Source organism: Dipodomys merriami, unplaced genomic scaffold (assembly GCF_024711535.1).
Source record: "Dipodomys merriami isolate MVZ:Mamm:240054 unplaced genomic scaffold, mDipMer1.0.p SCAF_158, whole genome shotgun sequence".
Lineage (NCBI taxonomy): Eukaryota > Metazoa > Chordata > Mammalia > Rodentia > Heteromyidae > Dipodomys > Dipodomys merriami.
Genome location: NW_027202915.1, coordinates 1,190,370 through 1,206,752, shown reverse-complemented (window position 1 = coordinate 1,206,752; position 16,383 = coordinate 1,190,370). Strand labels below are relative to the sequence as shown.

The window sequence follows — 16,383 nt, the reverse complement described above, 5'->3', positions numbered from 1 at the left end:
AAGAGTCTTACTCACTTTCCTGCCTGGGCTGGCTTTGATCCTCAAATCCCAGCCTCCTGAGTAGCTAGGATTACAGGTGTGAGCCACCTGCACTTGGCTCTAATTGAATTTTTTTTTTTTTTTTTTGGGTCCGGTTGTGGGGCCTGAACTCTGGGCATGGGCTGGGTGCTGTCCCTCAGCTCTTCAGCTCAAGGCTAGCGTTCTACCACTTGAGCCACAGTGCCACTTCCGGCTTTTTTTTTCCTGCTTATGTGGTGATGGGAATAGAACCCAGGGCCTCATGCATGCAAGGCAAGCGCTCTACCATTGAGCCACCTTCCCGGCCCCTCTAATTGAATTTTTACAGTTGAAACCTCTCGTAGTGAGAGAGCTGTGCGGGCTCCAAGAGCCAGCTTGAATGATTTTAGGTAAACGGGCCATACATATCACCTATGTAGAGATTTCTTTTACTAAATACAGTGCATCTCCTCTCCCAAATCACTGCATTTATCACTGACACAGTCTTCATCAGAAATGCTTATGTTATATGTATCTTCTAAATCGTCTTATCTGTTTCTTGCTAGGTACATATAATTATTTCTAAAGTTGATTTTAGGACAGCTGAAGTAGCACCTCTGGATGTGTTCTTGTGACGCCTTGGGTAGGGTGTGCTGGCAGTTTGGTACATGTTGTGACACATTCTGTTTCGATTTTGCTGTGGTTTTGAGTTCTGCTTCATACGACTGGAGACAAATCAGTATCCTAGTTACTGTTTCAGTGTGAGGTCTTTACTTTTAGAGCCATTTGTACAGGTGCATTTTGGGTCTTCTGACTTACTTCTTACTTAAAAAATCCTGTTGCAGTGAACTTTTAAGTCTGAAATAGAATTAACTGCTCATGATTGTTCAGACTGTTCATGAACTTGACCTGTGGTCACTACGTTGGTTATTCATTCATATAGTGTATAGCCTATTTATGAGCCATTAAGTTAATTCTTTCTCTTTCTGTCCTCCCTGCAACCTCATTTCCATCCAAAGGCAAAGCTCCAGGCCCATTTTGGAAGTGGAAATCTAGAGTTAAGTGTAGGTCATTCAAGCAATTGAAGTTCTTGTCTGCACTCAGCCCTCTCTGAGATGTGATTGGGAGTCCCCTCTAGACTTGTAAAGGTAAGTCTCAAATCTCTCCATTTGTAAAACCCTAGTGTAGTCTGTAGGGTTTTCTAACTCAGCCCATGAGTTCATTTTCTTGGTTAACTATATTTTATGTTATTATACTTTAGGCACTTTATACACAATTAGAAAATCAAATTAGATTGATAGTGGCTTAAAAAATAGCAGATTCTGGGGCTGGGAAGGTGGCTCAGTGCTAGAGTGCTTGTCTTGCATGCCTGAGGCCCTGGGTTCGATTCCTCAGCACCACATAAGCACAAAGAAAAAAGCCGGAAGTGGCGCTGTGGCTCAAGTGGTAGAGCGCTAGCCTTGAGCTGAAGAGCTGAGGGACAGTGCCCAGGCCCAGAGTTCAGGCCCCACGACTGGACCCCCCTCCAAAAATAAAAAAAATAGCAGATTCTTTTTTTTTTTTTTTTCCCGGTAGTATAGGGTTTGAACTTGGCCTTACAGTTCCTAGGTAGGCACTCTACTGCTTGAGCCAAACTCCCAGCCACTTTTGCTTTATGTTCCTGTTTTTGCCCAGAACTGGCCTCTGACTCTCACCCCTCCTCCTGCCTACGGCCTGCTTCATGGCCTGCTTCGTGGCCTGCTTTGTGGATAGGGTGACAGTCATGCACCACTACGCACAACTTACTGATTCAGTGGGGCCTCACTAACTTCTTGCCTGAGCCAGCCTCTAGCCTCGATCCTTCCCATCTCTGCTTCCCCAGTAGCTAATGAGGACGGCATTAAGCAGAGATCCCTAGTTGCCAAGGAAACAGAATGGTTACTAGGGTCCCTGATTAGATTGCATCCATCCACAAAATACCCCTTTCCTGACCTTCAAAGAAGAGTCTGAGGTTAGCAAATGTCTCATCAGATGACCCTCTGAAAGGGGGCTAATGAAGATGGTGATAAAATTCCTGTGGTGAGATGAGTGGTGCCAAGTCCTGATAACTGGGAGGTTCATCCAGCAAGTAGAGTCCTTGCCTAGTACTCATGATGACCTAGAGTAACCTCTTGGCCCTGAGGAGCCTGGCACCTCCATTCGAGACTACTCAATCTCTGTAAGGAGCTTGTGCATGGCAACTGTGGGCATGCACGGATGCATATCTGGTATGTAAGTGACATCTGTCAATCAACTTGTTATTAGAGTTCAAGCCAAACAAAGGAAGGCCTGAATAAAAAGCCCGCCCTTAAAGCATCTTGACTGGATCCTGCTCCTTCCTCGAGTTATAGCACGCTTGCACTTTAATAAACTTTCCTAACATTTCCTTATGCTTTGTGTCTTGAATTTTTCTGTTGCCAAGACAAATAACAAATTGAGGTTTAGCTGTATGACTTTCTGGTGAAGCTGGGATTACAGTCATGATTGTCATGCCCAACTGGAATTTTCTTTTTAAATTCAAAAAGTTTTGTTTTTGAGATGGGGGTCTCATGATGATGTCCAGGGTCGTCTTAAAAGTCCTGGGCGTCAGGGGATCTCCTGTCTCAGTTTCTTGGTAGTACTACTCAGTATTTGAGTAGTTGGAACTCCAGGCAAGTGCCATCATGCCTAGCTTAAACATAATTAGTAAGATTTCATTGCTTCATTGCTGCTGTTTATCCTTTGGTCAGTAGTATGATGGGGGAAATGATAAGTTGTGTCCTACCTAACATTGCTGGAATGCAGCATTAGGGACATGGTATTGAAAGCAATGTGTCCTCATTTGGTCTTAGTTGACTTGTGCCCCTAACAAACCTTTCTCTTTATAGCCTAAAATGGTGGCCCAAGTGGGCAAGTTTACCCTCCAGGCGAGTCCTCCCCGGACGCCATTGAAATGGTTGGTAGAAAAGCAGTCAGGGAACTTGGGCCACCTGTATAGCTAGCAGATGTCAGGGTAAGCTGGTAAACCAAACCGTGTCTGACAATGAAATGCAGGCAGAGGGGCTTCTGAAAGAACGAAGAAGAGGACACAAGGACTGGGTATTAAATCTTCTGGCTCCTTGAACTTACAGGAAACAGAAAGGAGACCGACCAATCAGAAAGCAGTCGTGAAGGGCTCCAGTACTCCCTATTTAACCAGGTCCAGGTGGTGTGACAGGCTGAAGTGCTGCTTTCTTGTGGTGTCTCTGGGTCACACATTCTCCTTCTCTGTCACATTGCTCTTCTAATAAGCTTCACCATTACCTGTACTTAACTTCATGTCTTGCCTACATTCTTTTTTTGCTAGGTGCAAGGACTGAGGTCACCTTAGCTGTTCTGTTTCTGGGAACATATTTGATGCATTGACTAGGAACTTAGGGATTAAGTGTGTCCTTTTCTAACCAGTTCTCATGTAGTGTTCACGTCTCGCGCCTTTATACTGTTAGCATTACTGGATGTCTACTACGGGAGGTTCTGTGCCAAGTGCCTCATGCTACTTTGTTCATCCTGAAATGGGGAGGCTGGAGGCTGGGTCTGGCCAGTGCCATCTCGGCCATGTGGTGAGCTTGTCTTCTTGGTGGAGGCAGGGAAGTTCTACCTCCTGGGCGATGGGCGTGTCTGAATTCCTAGAGGCCGGGGTGAGGACTTAGAGGATCAGATACTGGACCTGTTAGTCCTGTGCCTTGAACCCTGCCCCCTGCCCCTGACACTATTTATGTGCAGACCAGCTCAGGCGCAGGTATGCAATGCTCGTGTTCCTGAGTATCCTGTCTGCTGGCTTGAGGTGGCGCCCACTTCAGTGCCCCATTGGGGTTGATCGGCTTTGTTGGTGTTGTTCTCCTGCTCTTTCCTTGCTTACTACTGTCATGGCTCAGTTTTCTAACAGTGTTAAGTGTATTGGAGGGGCTGCAGATCTTTGTGATACGAGTCCGCCTGCAGTTACCAGCTTTCCAATAAAGACTCCTGATTGGACCTCTCAAAATGTGGTTTCTCTGTTTCTCATGATTGAGTTTCCTCATAACAGTCCCTTCAGTGAGGTATAGAACCTATCATCACCACCCCTTCACTACCACTCATGTTTTGAAGATGAGGAGATGAGCTGAAGGAGGTAGAAAAGCTCATTGAGATTACATGGCTGGTAAACAAGGGCAGAAATGGAATCCACATCCCAGATGTTCTTGTTCCAGAGTGTGAGCTCCGTCCTGCGTTGAACTTCCTTGTCCTAAATCCTTTGCCACATTGTTGCATCCTGATTCTGCTTCCAAGCCTAGAACATGAAAGTGTCAGCATTTGCATGCTTTGTTTTAGTCTTGTGTTAAGCTCTCTAGAGCTGTTTCTTAGAGTAATTGTCTTCACACTGAGGTAAATTTGTGCTTGGGGGCTCATGGAGATTTCCCCCGGGTTTTGCAAACTAGAGTGGTTTCAGGATTGCTCAGATACTTGCTGTTTGTATGCTTGCTCCTCCTGTGTGGTCCCCGTACCTGGGGCTGGCTCCTTTCATTCCTCTCCATTCCACATTGCTGCCTGCCCGAGGGAGTAAAAGCCTGTAGTTCTTCCAGTAAAGAGACCATGAAGTAATTCTTAGGTTCAGGATGAGAATTACAAATAGGGAAGTAGCGAGAGACTCCTGGTGAGAGTATAGCAATTTCTTCTTGATTTGAGCTTTATCTCTGTTGTATTTGTGGCAAGAAATTAGAAGGAACAAAGATGAATACATTCAATTGAATTGAAAAACAAATTTTCTGATAGGAAATAAATTTGATTTGATTGGAGATTTGTCACTGAAGGTCAACCTTAGCAACTGTTGTGAAAATGTGAAATAAATTTCAAAATAAAAATTTGCAATTCCCGTGCAGAAGAATTAAGATTCTTATGCATCTTTAACTTATTGAGGTTGATGTGGGGAAGCTCATTCAATCCGGCATTAATATCTGGTGTGTTCAAGTCATTGTGTGATTGGCCAAGTAGCTTTCTGCCTTTATTTTTTGAAAATCTGCCTTACCGAATATAAATGTTGCCCCAAAGCAGGCAACAATTCCTGTGCTTAATTTAAGTGAGGAAATGAAAATATGAGAAAGGTGGCAAGAGGGGAAAATGAGCCAAGCACCCACTGTAGAGCCGTGAGCATGCGTGGGTTTTCTTCTGTACCTTCTCCCTGGAACCATATACTGCTGATACCAAAGGTCTATGCGTTTAAAATACATAATAGTATGCTGGAAATTGGATTCTCTGCTTCCATTGAATTTATGTTAGAAATTTAAAATGGCAACCTAAAAGAGCCATTGGAATAGGATTTTCATTGTTCTTTGAGGGAGGTGCATTGGAAAAACATTATTTGAGGTCCCTGCACCAGCCTGACACTCCTCAGCCCAAGTCTGGCTAGAACCCCTAATTGTCTGAGGTTGAAATTAGACTTACGTCTCCTAGATGCTGTAAGCCCAGATTGTCAGTGGCCTCAGAGACTGCCTCTGCAGGGTAGAGCTGCCTGGATCCTGTGTAGCAGTTATGTTCTAGAGCCTTTGAGCTGGACTGTTCTACTGTTCCTCTAGTCCTGCCAGAGAAGCTGGTGAACATCATAGTTTACTTGGAGGAGGCGGAGACGTGCAGTCTGAGAACAGCTCCAGTGTATCACAAAGAACTGAACATTTAGTATTGTCTTATTCCTAGGTGAGACCAATGCCACTGGTTTGCAAGAGGAAGTTGAACAAAACTTGTTATGTTGGAGTATGTACACCAAACCATTACTAAATGCAAGCAGACAAGAAAAAACAGCCACGGGGATTTACACAACAGCCAAAGCAGACAGAGTGACCGTACGCACAAACAGTGAGCAGTTGGAAGTGCAAGTTGGGTGCCTGGTGTGGCTTGGTGGGCAAAGTGGCCAGGAAGGTGGAGAAGGCGGTCCGGGTTCGTAGGTGGTGTGGACACGCCAGCCATCCTTCCCAGGTTAGATTCCTGCCTGACTCCGCTTCCAGCACGGCCCAGTTCTTTCAGTGCTCCTCTCTCCCTCCTTGATCTCACGAAAGCTTCCAGGGAGTAGGAGGTTTGTTTTAATGGCTCTGCTTGTCCAGTCAGCTATGCCAGGCTGGCCTCAAAACTTGTGATCCTCCTTCTTTGGTCTCTTAAATTCAGGGATTATAGGCATGTACCACCACACCCAGTTTACATTCTTTTCACTTTTCTCATTTTCCTTTTTTTGTTGACTGTGTACTTGTACTATTATTTCTCCTACTGAGACCTTTTAATGAAGACCCCTTAAAGGTGTAAGTGGCTCCAGCTCCATTGGTGGGTACAAAGCCCAGCCAGCACCACGCGAGTTGTACGAGTAGAGAAAGGGTTATTACCTGCTGCATGCAAGGAGCGTGCTGCACACAACCCTTCTAGCAGTGTCCCTCTGCTTTTTAGGGGAACTCATAATACTCATTCAGAGAAGATGGCATCACAGGTAGAGATGGACACATCCCCTGCACACCCAGCTTGGACCTCAGCCACTTTCCTACAACCACATCCCACCCACAGGGACAGGATGGCCTAGGTAGAGAATTTAGTAGTGTAATGAGCAGAGTTTACTCTGGGTCACCTAAGGTATGCGGAGAGTAGCCTGGCCACTTGCACTAGCTCCTTCTTAGTTTCTCCGGGGGCCTTATATGAAACAAACAAGTAGACAAAAGTCTCACTTGTGCTTTTGGTATTATTTAAAACAACAACAACAACAAAACACCCAAAGCCTTGCTAGGTATGATGTGTTTATACCTGTAATCTCTGCAGTTGTTTTTGTAGACTTTTTTTTTTTTTTTTTGGCAAGTTCAAAATCAGCCCAGGCTGGCTACTGTGTAAGACCCTCTCTCAAAAAACCCAAACCAGTCAAGCCACCTGCTGAACATACTCCTTATTTAATCCAGGATGATGAAGATTAACAGTATATATATATATATTTTTTCTTGCCATTTTTATCACATGAGCTGTATAGTTTTAGGTCTTACATTTAAATCTTTAGTCCATTTTGAGTTAATTTTCATATGTAGACTGAAATAGTTCTGTATTTTTTAAACCTATTTAGACCTCTGTAAATAGGAGGGAGGATGTGAATTATTTGTGGATTAACCCACTGATTTAGCAACATCAGATCTAATAATACTCCTTTCTTCCTAAACGAGGTTAAGGTGTCATTTACATACCATGAAATCCATCTGTTTGAAGAGTGTAGTCTTGTGATTGTGAGAGGGAGAGAGGCCACAGGCACACCCCACTCCACACCTCATGCCGATGGGCATTTGTGTCGGGAGACACACAGCAGTTCTCTTAAAAAGGTGCCACCTCCTTTGGTTGTCTGGAGATTTCTGGACTTTGTAAAGTGGCGATGAGGGACGGGTTCTCCGGGCCTTACATACATCAGGCAAGCCCAGAGAGCCACACTCTTGGAGTGTGTGTGCATTTCTCAGTATCTGAGCTAGCTGCGTCTCATCATCCACCCACATGCTGAGCTTATAGTCTTCTCGGTGGTTGGACATCCATCTACTTAGTGTGGTTTTATAACAGAAATCTGATCATATGATATATTGCAGGAAGAAAGAAATAAGAGTCAGTGCTTTACTAACTAGACTATTTTCTTATTGTTGATGTCGTTTATATTTTGGCCAAAGGGAGTTTGGATCTCTTATAAAAGAATTTCCTCTGAACTTTTGCCAGGATCAGTTTACTGTCATTTCTAGTTACAAAGGGTTTCTTTTTTCAAACTTGACATCCACCTCCTTTCTCTCACAGCAGATGGGAAAGATCAGCAAGCTGCTATAGACAATTATAGAATTTTCCTTGCTCTGTTTGATCTTTGATTTTAAGACAACTTTTAACCTTGTAGTATTCTCCCAAGAGATTTGAGAAAATATTTAGTAAGACAAAATTATGGCGACCATGAATATGTAATTGCTGTTCAGAAAGCCTACTGCTAAACACGAGGCCAGTGCTTTTAAAAAATCATTATCAGCTGTTAGTGGTCTTTATTAGCTGAGTTCTTTAGTTGATATCTAAATGCATTCTCCCAAAGTAGTTTGGGATTTATGATTAGAAAAGCAATGAGACTATTCTCAGTGATGTATATCAACAGCTAGGAAAAAAGTCACATTGATGAATAGTCAAATTTTTCTAATTAGGTTTTAAGGTTAAAATTAGACTATTTTAATTTGTAATTTGAAATGTTCCTTTAAGTTGGCTTTCCTACAAACCTTGAATTTGTTTCAGTCTTCTCCTTTAAACAAATAGATTCAGGCAGAATGCCAACAGGGTTGTAACACATAAAGATGAAAGCTTTCTAACCTTAAAACATGGTTAAACCAAACCAAACTAAAAAGCCAACAACCACAAGTTCATGACTGTTGTGAGCCCCAAAGAGCTGAGATTCCAGGCAGTCAGTGAGCCGAGCCCAGCCCAGCTAGGGCAGGGCAGCTGTTCAGTGCTGGGACTGGGGGAGACGCTGGTGTGGGCTGGGTGAGCGTGCAGTCCCTGGGGGCGGTAGCGAAGCGACAGCCTTCTCAGGCTTTTCCTCACAAACTGCCAGCAGCTCTGAAGACTGCATTTTGGAGACAACATCCTTTGGTAGTACAGGGACCAGGGAGATGAGCTACTGCTGTAGCGGCGACAGGAGCTCTGCTAAGGCCTCCGTCCTCTCTCCCAAGTGGCAGCAAGGGAAGGAGGGAAGCCTCACAGTTACTGGGACAGGGTGGAGCCCAGTGTTGGAGTGTTTGTGGAGTTTATAAGCACAAGGTCCCAAGTTCAGTTCTTGCAAGGAAAGAAAGAACCCATGGTTTCTGTTAGGGCAGTGGTAAAGCCCATTACATGGGGAGCAGGGAAGAGAGACACCCTCCTGCTCCCTGGAAGTGTGCTGCCTGGAGCCACAGCTGGGGAAGGAAGGAAGGAAGAAGACCTGAGACTTGAGCCTGCCTACTACCCACGCTTCATCAGAACAGCATGGAAGCTCCTGTTCCCTCTCCTGTTGCCAGATGGTAAGAAACAGGCAATGTGGACTACTCTCGGGAGACAGCTGGACCATGCAGGCAGACCCAGACGGGGTCCCTGAAGGGGAAGGTTGATGCTGAGAGTGCAGATGCTGAGGAAGAAAGGCCTCTGCCCACCAGTGTGGGTGTGGTCATCACCGGAGCTGAAGGGAAGATATATGCATAATTAGCCTCAAGCCCAGCCCCAGCTCTGACCCAGGGACCCACCTGAAGGCAGAGCAGAAGAAAGGCATGCCCATTTCCAGACCCCAAACCTATGTGACCTGACTACTTTCTTTTGCAGCATGTCCAGCTTTCAACAGAACAGAAGCCAGAAGAAACAGTGCCAAGAATAGTCACCAAGTTCCGATGCCACAGAGGCAGGAAATGCTTGATAGGGAATGAAATATAACCATGGTTACTGTATTGAGAAAGAGGAACAGCATGTGAGTTAGGGGATAATTTTAGCAGAAAGGCAGAAACTATTGCAGCTCACACCCAGGTGGAGATGACACTGCTAAAAATAAATCAGTGGAAGGGCTGGGAAGGTGGCTCAGTGGTGGAGCGCTTGCCTCACATGCATGAGGCTCTGGGTTCGATTCCTCAGCACCACATTAGCAGAAAAAGCTCAAGCGGTAGAGTGCTAGCCTTGAGCTGAAGAGCTGAGGGACAGCGCCCAGGCCCAGAGTTCAGGCCCCACCCCCCCCCCCCCCCACCACCAACAAAAAAATCAGTGGAGAACAGAGGTGGAGGCATGGCTCTGTGGTAGAGTTCTAACCTAGCAAGCACAAGTCCTTGAGTTCAAACCTCAGTACCACCACCACCAAAAGCCCCAATCCCCCTAAAATTCCTGAAAATAAGAATTGATGGGAACATGGTGCGCCTGAAGCGGAATCGCAAGACTGATCAGAGGCTTCCAGGGTGAGGCTGGGAGAATGAGTGGACTCTAGCCCCCACGCCAGGGGACGCCGGCTCCATGAGCTGTCCTCCCTCCTGATTGTGTATTGATCAAATGCTGTGAAACTGAACTCCACGTGGACTGAATATAAATTTTCTTTGAGGTACTGGTGCACTTGCTAGGAAGGTGCTCTGCCACTTGAGTTGCACCCCTAGCCCTTTTGCTGTTATTTTTAGATAGGATTTTTCAGATTGGGCTAGCCTAGCACGCTGATAATAGGACCTCTACTTTCTAAGTACTTGGGATTACAAGCATGAGTCACTATGCCTGGGCTAGCCTCCAACTGTGATCCTCTAGTTTTTACCTCCTGCATATCTGGATCTACAGGTGTGACCCACCCCCATACCCAATCAACTTTAGATAAATAAAAACGACAACCAGACAGTGAGGAAGACCAAAAGGAAATACAAACTATTATGAGCTTAACTGTATTCCAGATGAACAACATAACCTTGCTATGGGAGGTAAGAGGAGAATTAGCTCGAATAATGTTGTAAATTTGTATTTTGAGAGGGGGGACCAAGATGGCGACGGGGCAGTAGGGAAACGCCACAGCTCTCTCCAACCAAAAAGAGAGTTCGAGTTCCAACGCTTAATCTCCCCAAGAGACCGACAACAACAAAAAGACAAACACTCAGAGAAAAACCAGAGGCGGAGAAGAGAAAAACCAGAGGCGGAGAATAACAAAAAAAGAAAGAGAGGAAAAGAAGAATTTCAAAACAGAGAAAAGCGAAGACCCCTCCCCCAACCTTTACTGGCCGCGCGGCAGTGCGCCAAGCCGCCGGCCAGCCGGTCCGGCAGGGGCTGTGGGAGCCCCAGAGAAACAGCAGAGACACAGGGGGCCGCTTTCAGAACAGCAGGTACTGGTTTGCAGAACAGCAGATCACCAGGAACAGAGAAACCTACCAGCCGGGAGTCTCCACGAGGATCCCACCCCCACCCCTCACTCTCCACCCGAGCAGAGAGGCTCCATCCCGCCAAAGCCGCTCGGCATCAGCAGAGTGACAAAAGGACCTGTCGGCAGACCACCCGGCCCGCCTGATCGCGATCGCAACGATCCAGCACTCTCCACCCGAGCAGAGAGGTTCCATCCCGCCAAAGCCGCTCGGTGCGACAAAGGGTCCTGTCTGCAGACCACCCGCCCGCCCCATCACGATCGCAACGACCCGGCGGGGTCACTTGAGCCCCAGAGGTACCGAGAAGAAGCTGCCTGAGCGTGGACACTCTTGACCTGACAGCTTCGACAGAGGCAGAGACAGAAAAGAATCACACAGAGCCACCACCGCCCAACCCAGCCCGGATTGCAACAACAACTGACGACCTACACCACACAGAAACAACCAGCTCCAGGGTGAGTACCCCACAGGGGAAGTGTATCCCTCAAGGGAGACCAGAACTGGAGGGAATCCCCAGACCCTGACCTAGACTCCCTACCCCAGCACCCGGACCACAGGACCCACTAAAACTGGGAACTGTTTGAGAGCTCCACCAGCCCGTGGAGCACACTCAGCTGGCCAGGCTAGAGCAAGAGCACCCCTGGAAGGGAGCTTAAATGCCCAAGCCAGGAACAGCGCCCCTGGGTCAAGACTACCAACAGTAGAAGAAATTTGAACTGTGTCCCCCAGGCTGTATAACCTAGGTGGTATACACATCAGTACAGGCCTAACGAGTGCGCTCCAGGCTGCATAACCTAGGTGGTATACACATCAGCACAGGCCTAACAAGCGCGCTCCAGGCTGGGGCCGGAACCAGGCCCGGGGATCCGGCGCCTGAACAACACAACCAACTCCTCCCAATTGAAGTAAAAAGCTGAGCATACGCCTCAACAGAGGGGAGAAAACCAGGAAACAACACTCCCCCGGGAAGCACGCCTGTGACAACAAAAGACCAGGAGGCCCAGGACAAGAGAAGCCCAAACCCCACCAAAACTCCACCCATATACCCTAGACTGGGAATTGGGCAACACAGGCTGCCAGCATCTGATAGTAAGCAGGAGCTCAGACTGTTAAGGCGGCTCAGCAATAGAGTGATAGTCTTGGATGTATGAGGCCCTGCATCTGATTCCTCAGCATCACAAAAGCAAAAAGGGTCAGAAGTGGTGCTGTGGCTCAAACGGTAGGGTGCCAGCCTTGAGCTGAAAAGCTGAGGGACAGCACCCAAACCTAGAGTTCAAGCCCACAACCAGCCCAAAACAAATAAACAAAAACACATCAGGAGCCCATAGCAGACTCCAGCATTTGGGAGAGTGCATCCAGAGCATCTGTTCTTCACAAGAGCACCCGTAGGAGCAAACACAAGCAGTCCAGGCTGCTCAACCCTTCCAAAGGCGGGAACTGCCAGCAATCTACAGCAGAGAGCTGAGAATCCTAAGTAAGTCAGAATAGCAGCTGGAAATAGGCTCCCAACAGAACCCAGATCAGGCACAGACTCTCTCTACCAATACAGAATCAGCAACCAAGCAAAGACAGACACACCAAAACAAAATTGAAGAGCAGTCTCCTGAACCTCCATGCGAAAATCACAGAGAAAAATCACAAGGTTTACTACCACCCAGGACAGCAAGCTCACCTCAAAAGCCAGCAGCCACACAGGGGAGAGCCCCAGTGGGAGCAAAGCAGGAATGGAAGACAAAGGCTACTTCCAAGGGTTGCTGGAGGCAATGACTCAAGAAATAAAGCGAGAAATTGATCAGAAATTGAAAGAGCACAAGGATGAACTATCCAAAGAGATACAGGGTATCAAACAAGAGATGCATGCAAAAATAGAAGCTGCACAAACCTCAGTAAGAAGTGAGATAAACGCCAAATTAGAGGTAATGCATACCTCATTGAGAGGTGAGATCAGTACTCTGAGAACCAACATTGAATCCATAAAGGGATCCATTTCCTCCATGCAAACCACAATAGAAGCCACTGTCAACAGAGTGAATGAAATGGAAGGTCGAGTGTCAGATACAGAAGACAGAATACACCAACTGGACCAAAAAGTGACAGATATGGAAAAATCACTCAAATTAAACCAAAGGGATATTCAAGAGCAAGCGGATAATGCTAAAAAATTTAACCTTCGCATAATTGGAGTGGACGAAGGTGAGGAATTTCAGAGCAAGGGAATGCACCACCTATTTAACAATATAATCAATGAAAATTTTCCCCACCTCAAAAACGACCATCTTAACTACATCACAAAAGCTTATCGAACACCCAACAAGCAAGACCCCAGGAGAAACACTTCTAGACACATTATAGTAAAAATGATAGATCTGAATAATAAGGAAACAATCCTGCATGCAGCAAAAATGAAGGAGCTATACTACAATGGGAAAAAAATAAGAATTACTGCAGATCTCTCCACACAAACAATGAATGCAAGAAAAGCCTGGGAAAGCACCATACGAGCCCTGAGAGCCAATAACTGCCAACCCAGACTGATCTACCCGGCAAAGCTAGCATTCACATTTGATGGAGAACTGAAAACTTTTAATAGCAAAGAAAAACTAAATGAATACATAAACATTAAGCCAGCATTACAAAGAATTCTAAGAGGGGGGACACAACCTGAAGAAAGCAGCCAGGAACTGGGGCCTGCCCCAAACAGGCGTTACTCAAAGTCTAACTGAGCAAGCACAGGAGGAAAGGAAAAAAGAAAAACTTAGGAAAACGGAATGGCAGGGACAACAATGCATCTCTCTATACTTTCTCTTAATATAAATGGGCTGAATTCGCCAATTAAAAGAAAACAACTGAGGGCTGGATAAGAAAACAAGACCCATCCATCTGTTGCCTTCAGGAGACCCACCTCTCAGCCAAACATACAAACAAACTCAGAGTGAAGGGGTGGAAAAGGATCTACCAATCAAACGCCCCCAGTAAGAAAGCAGGTGTAGCTATCCTGATATCTGACAAAATAAACTTTTCATTAAAATCAGTACAGAAAGACAAGGACAGACACTACATATTAATAAAGGGAACAATCCAAGAGGAGGATATAACCATCATCAACTTATATGCCCCAAATATTGGTGCACCCAGATATGTCAAACAAATGCTCTCAAACTTACAGAATAAAATAGATCCCAATACGATAATACTAGGAGACTTTAACACACCACTCTCACCAAAGGACAGGTCTACCAACCAGAGGATTGGCAAAGAAGCTACCGAATTAAGAGAGGCCATACTTCAAGCGGAATTAACTGACATCTACCGAGTATTTCACCCTAAAACAACACAGTACACATTCTTCTCAGCAGCTCACGGAACTTTCTCCAAAATAGACCATATCATAGTTCATGCAAGGAACTTAAGCAAATACAAAGGGATCGACATAATCCCCTGTATCCTATCTGACCACAGTGGAATCAAGCTAGCTCTCAATAACAAAGCATACCGCAGAAATTTCTCCAATACATGGAAATTGAACAGCACACTCCTTAACAATGCCTGGATAACAGAAGAGATCAGAGAAGAAATAAAGCATTTCCTACAACTCAATGAAAATGAAAACACCTCACAAAGAAACTTGTGGGACACAGCAAAAGCAGTCCTGAGGGGCAAATTTATTGCCCTCAGTGCCCACATCAAGAGAATGGAGACAGACCAAGTAAATAATCTCATGTTGCAATTAAAACAGCTAGAAAAACAGGAAAAAATGGGACCTAAAGCTACTAGAAGAAGCCAGATAACCAAATTAAAAGCAGAGATTAACCAATTAGAAAATCAGAAAACCATAACCAAAATAAACCAAACAAAAAGCTGGTTCTTTGAAAAAATAAACAAAATTGATGGCCCATTGGCTAGATTAATTAAAAAAAGAAGAGAGGAAACCCATATTAATAGGATTAGGGATGCCACGGGAAACATCACCACACGTACCCAAGATATCCGAACAATTCTAACAGACTACTTTCAAAAGCTATACTCTCTAAAGGAAGAAAATCGGGCAGAAATGGATGCATTTTTAGAGAAATACAAGTTGCCCAAACTGAGCAAAGAAGAAGTTAACCAATTAAATAAGCCAGTATCCTATAACGAGATACAGGAAGCTATCAAAAGTCTTCCAACAAAAAAAAGCCCAGGACCAGATGGATTCACAGCAGAATTCTATAAGACCTTTAAACAAGAACTAATACCCATACTCCTCAAGCTCTTCAGAGAAACAGAGAAGGAAGGAGCTATCCCAAACTCATTCTACGAAGCCAATATCACACTCATCCCCAAACCAGGCAAAGACCCAACCAAAAAGGAGAATTACAGGCCAATCTCCTTGATGAACACAGATGCAAAGATCCTTAACAAGATTCTAGCTAACAGAATCCAGAAACACATAAAAAAAATAATTCACTATGACCAGGTAGGCTTCATCCCAGAGACACAGGGATGGTTTAACATACGTAAGTCAATAAATGTAATCCAACATATCAACAGAGCCAAGGTCAAGAATCACATGATTATCGCTACAGATGCAGAAAAGGCCTTTGACAAAATTCAACATTCATTCATGCTAAAAGCTCTGGAGAAAATAGGAATAGAAGGAACATTTCTAAAAACAATAAAAGCCATTTATGACAGACCAATAGCCAATATTATACTTAATGGGGAAAAGCTACAACCAATTCTCCTAAAATCAGGAACAAGGCAAGGATGCCCACTGTCTCCACTCCTCTTCAGTATAGTCCTAGAACCCTTAGCCAGGGCAATAAGGCAAGAAAAAGACATTAAAGGGATCCGCATAGGGAAAGAAGAAGTTAAACTATCCCTTTTTGCAGACGACATGATACTATACCTCCACGATCCCAAAAACTCCATCCCCAAACTCTTAGAAATCATAAATCACTTCGGCAAAATAGCAGGATACAAAATAAACCCACAAAAATCAGTTGCCTTCCTATACACTGATAATGTACAGGAAGAGAGGGAAATAAAGGGAGCAACCCCATTCACAATAACCTCCCGAAAAATAAAATATTTAGGAATTAACCTAACCAAAGATGTAAAAGAACTATTTAATGAGAACTATAAAAAGTTAAAGAAAGAAATTGCAGAAGACACTAGGAAATGGAAAGACCTCCCATGCTCCTGGATAGGCCGACTTAATATAGTAAAGATGGTAATACTTCCAAAACTAATATACAAATTCAACGCAATTCCTATTAAAATCCCAATGACGTACATCTCTGAAATACAGAAAACAGTCCAAAAATTCATATGGAACAACAAAAGACCTAGAATAGCCAAAACAATTCTAGGGGATAAAGACAATATGGGAGGGCTATCCATGCCGAACTTCAAACTCTACTACAGAGCTATAATAACAAAGACAGCATGGTACTGGCACAAAAACAGACCCAAAGACCAATGGAACAGAATAGAAGATCCAGAAATAAATCCACAGGCCTACAGC

General features: G+C 44.9%; 1 protein-coding gene across 6 annotated transcripts in view; it reads left to right on the top strand.

Annotated features, from left to right (window-relative positions):
• Smyd3 (SET and MYND domain containing 3) overlaps window positions 1-16,383 on the top strand; it is a 401,196-nt gene that overhangs the window by 40,111 nt on the left and 344,702 nt on the right. The window contains exon 1 of one of the 6 annotated variants that reach the window (XM_070023186.1): window positions 1,126-1,145. The exons of the other annotated variants lie outside the window; for them this stretch is intronic. The gene's annotated coding sequence lies outside the window, so the exon portion shown is untranslated. Of the gene's footprint in view, window positions 1-1,125; window positions 1,146-16,383 lie in introns of those variants that run through there. 6 annotated transcript variants of the gene reach the window in all.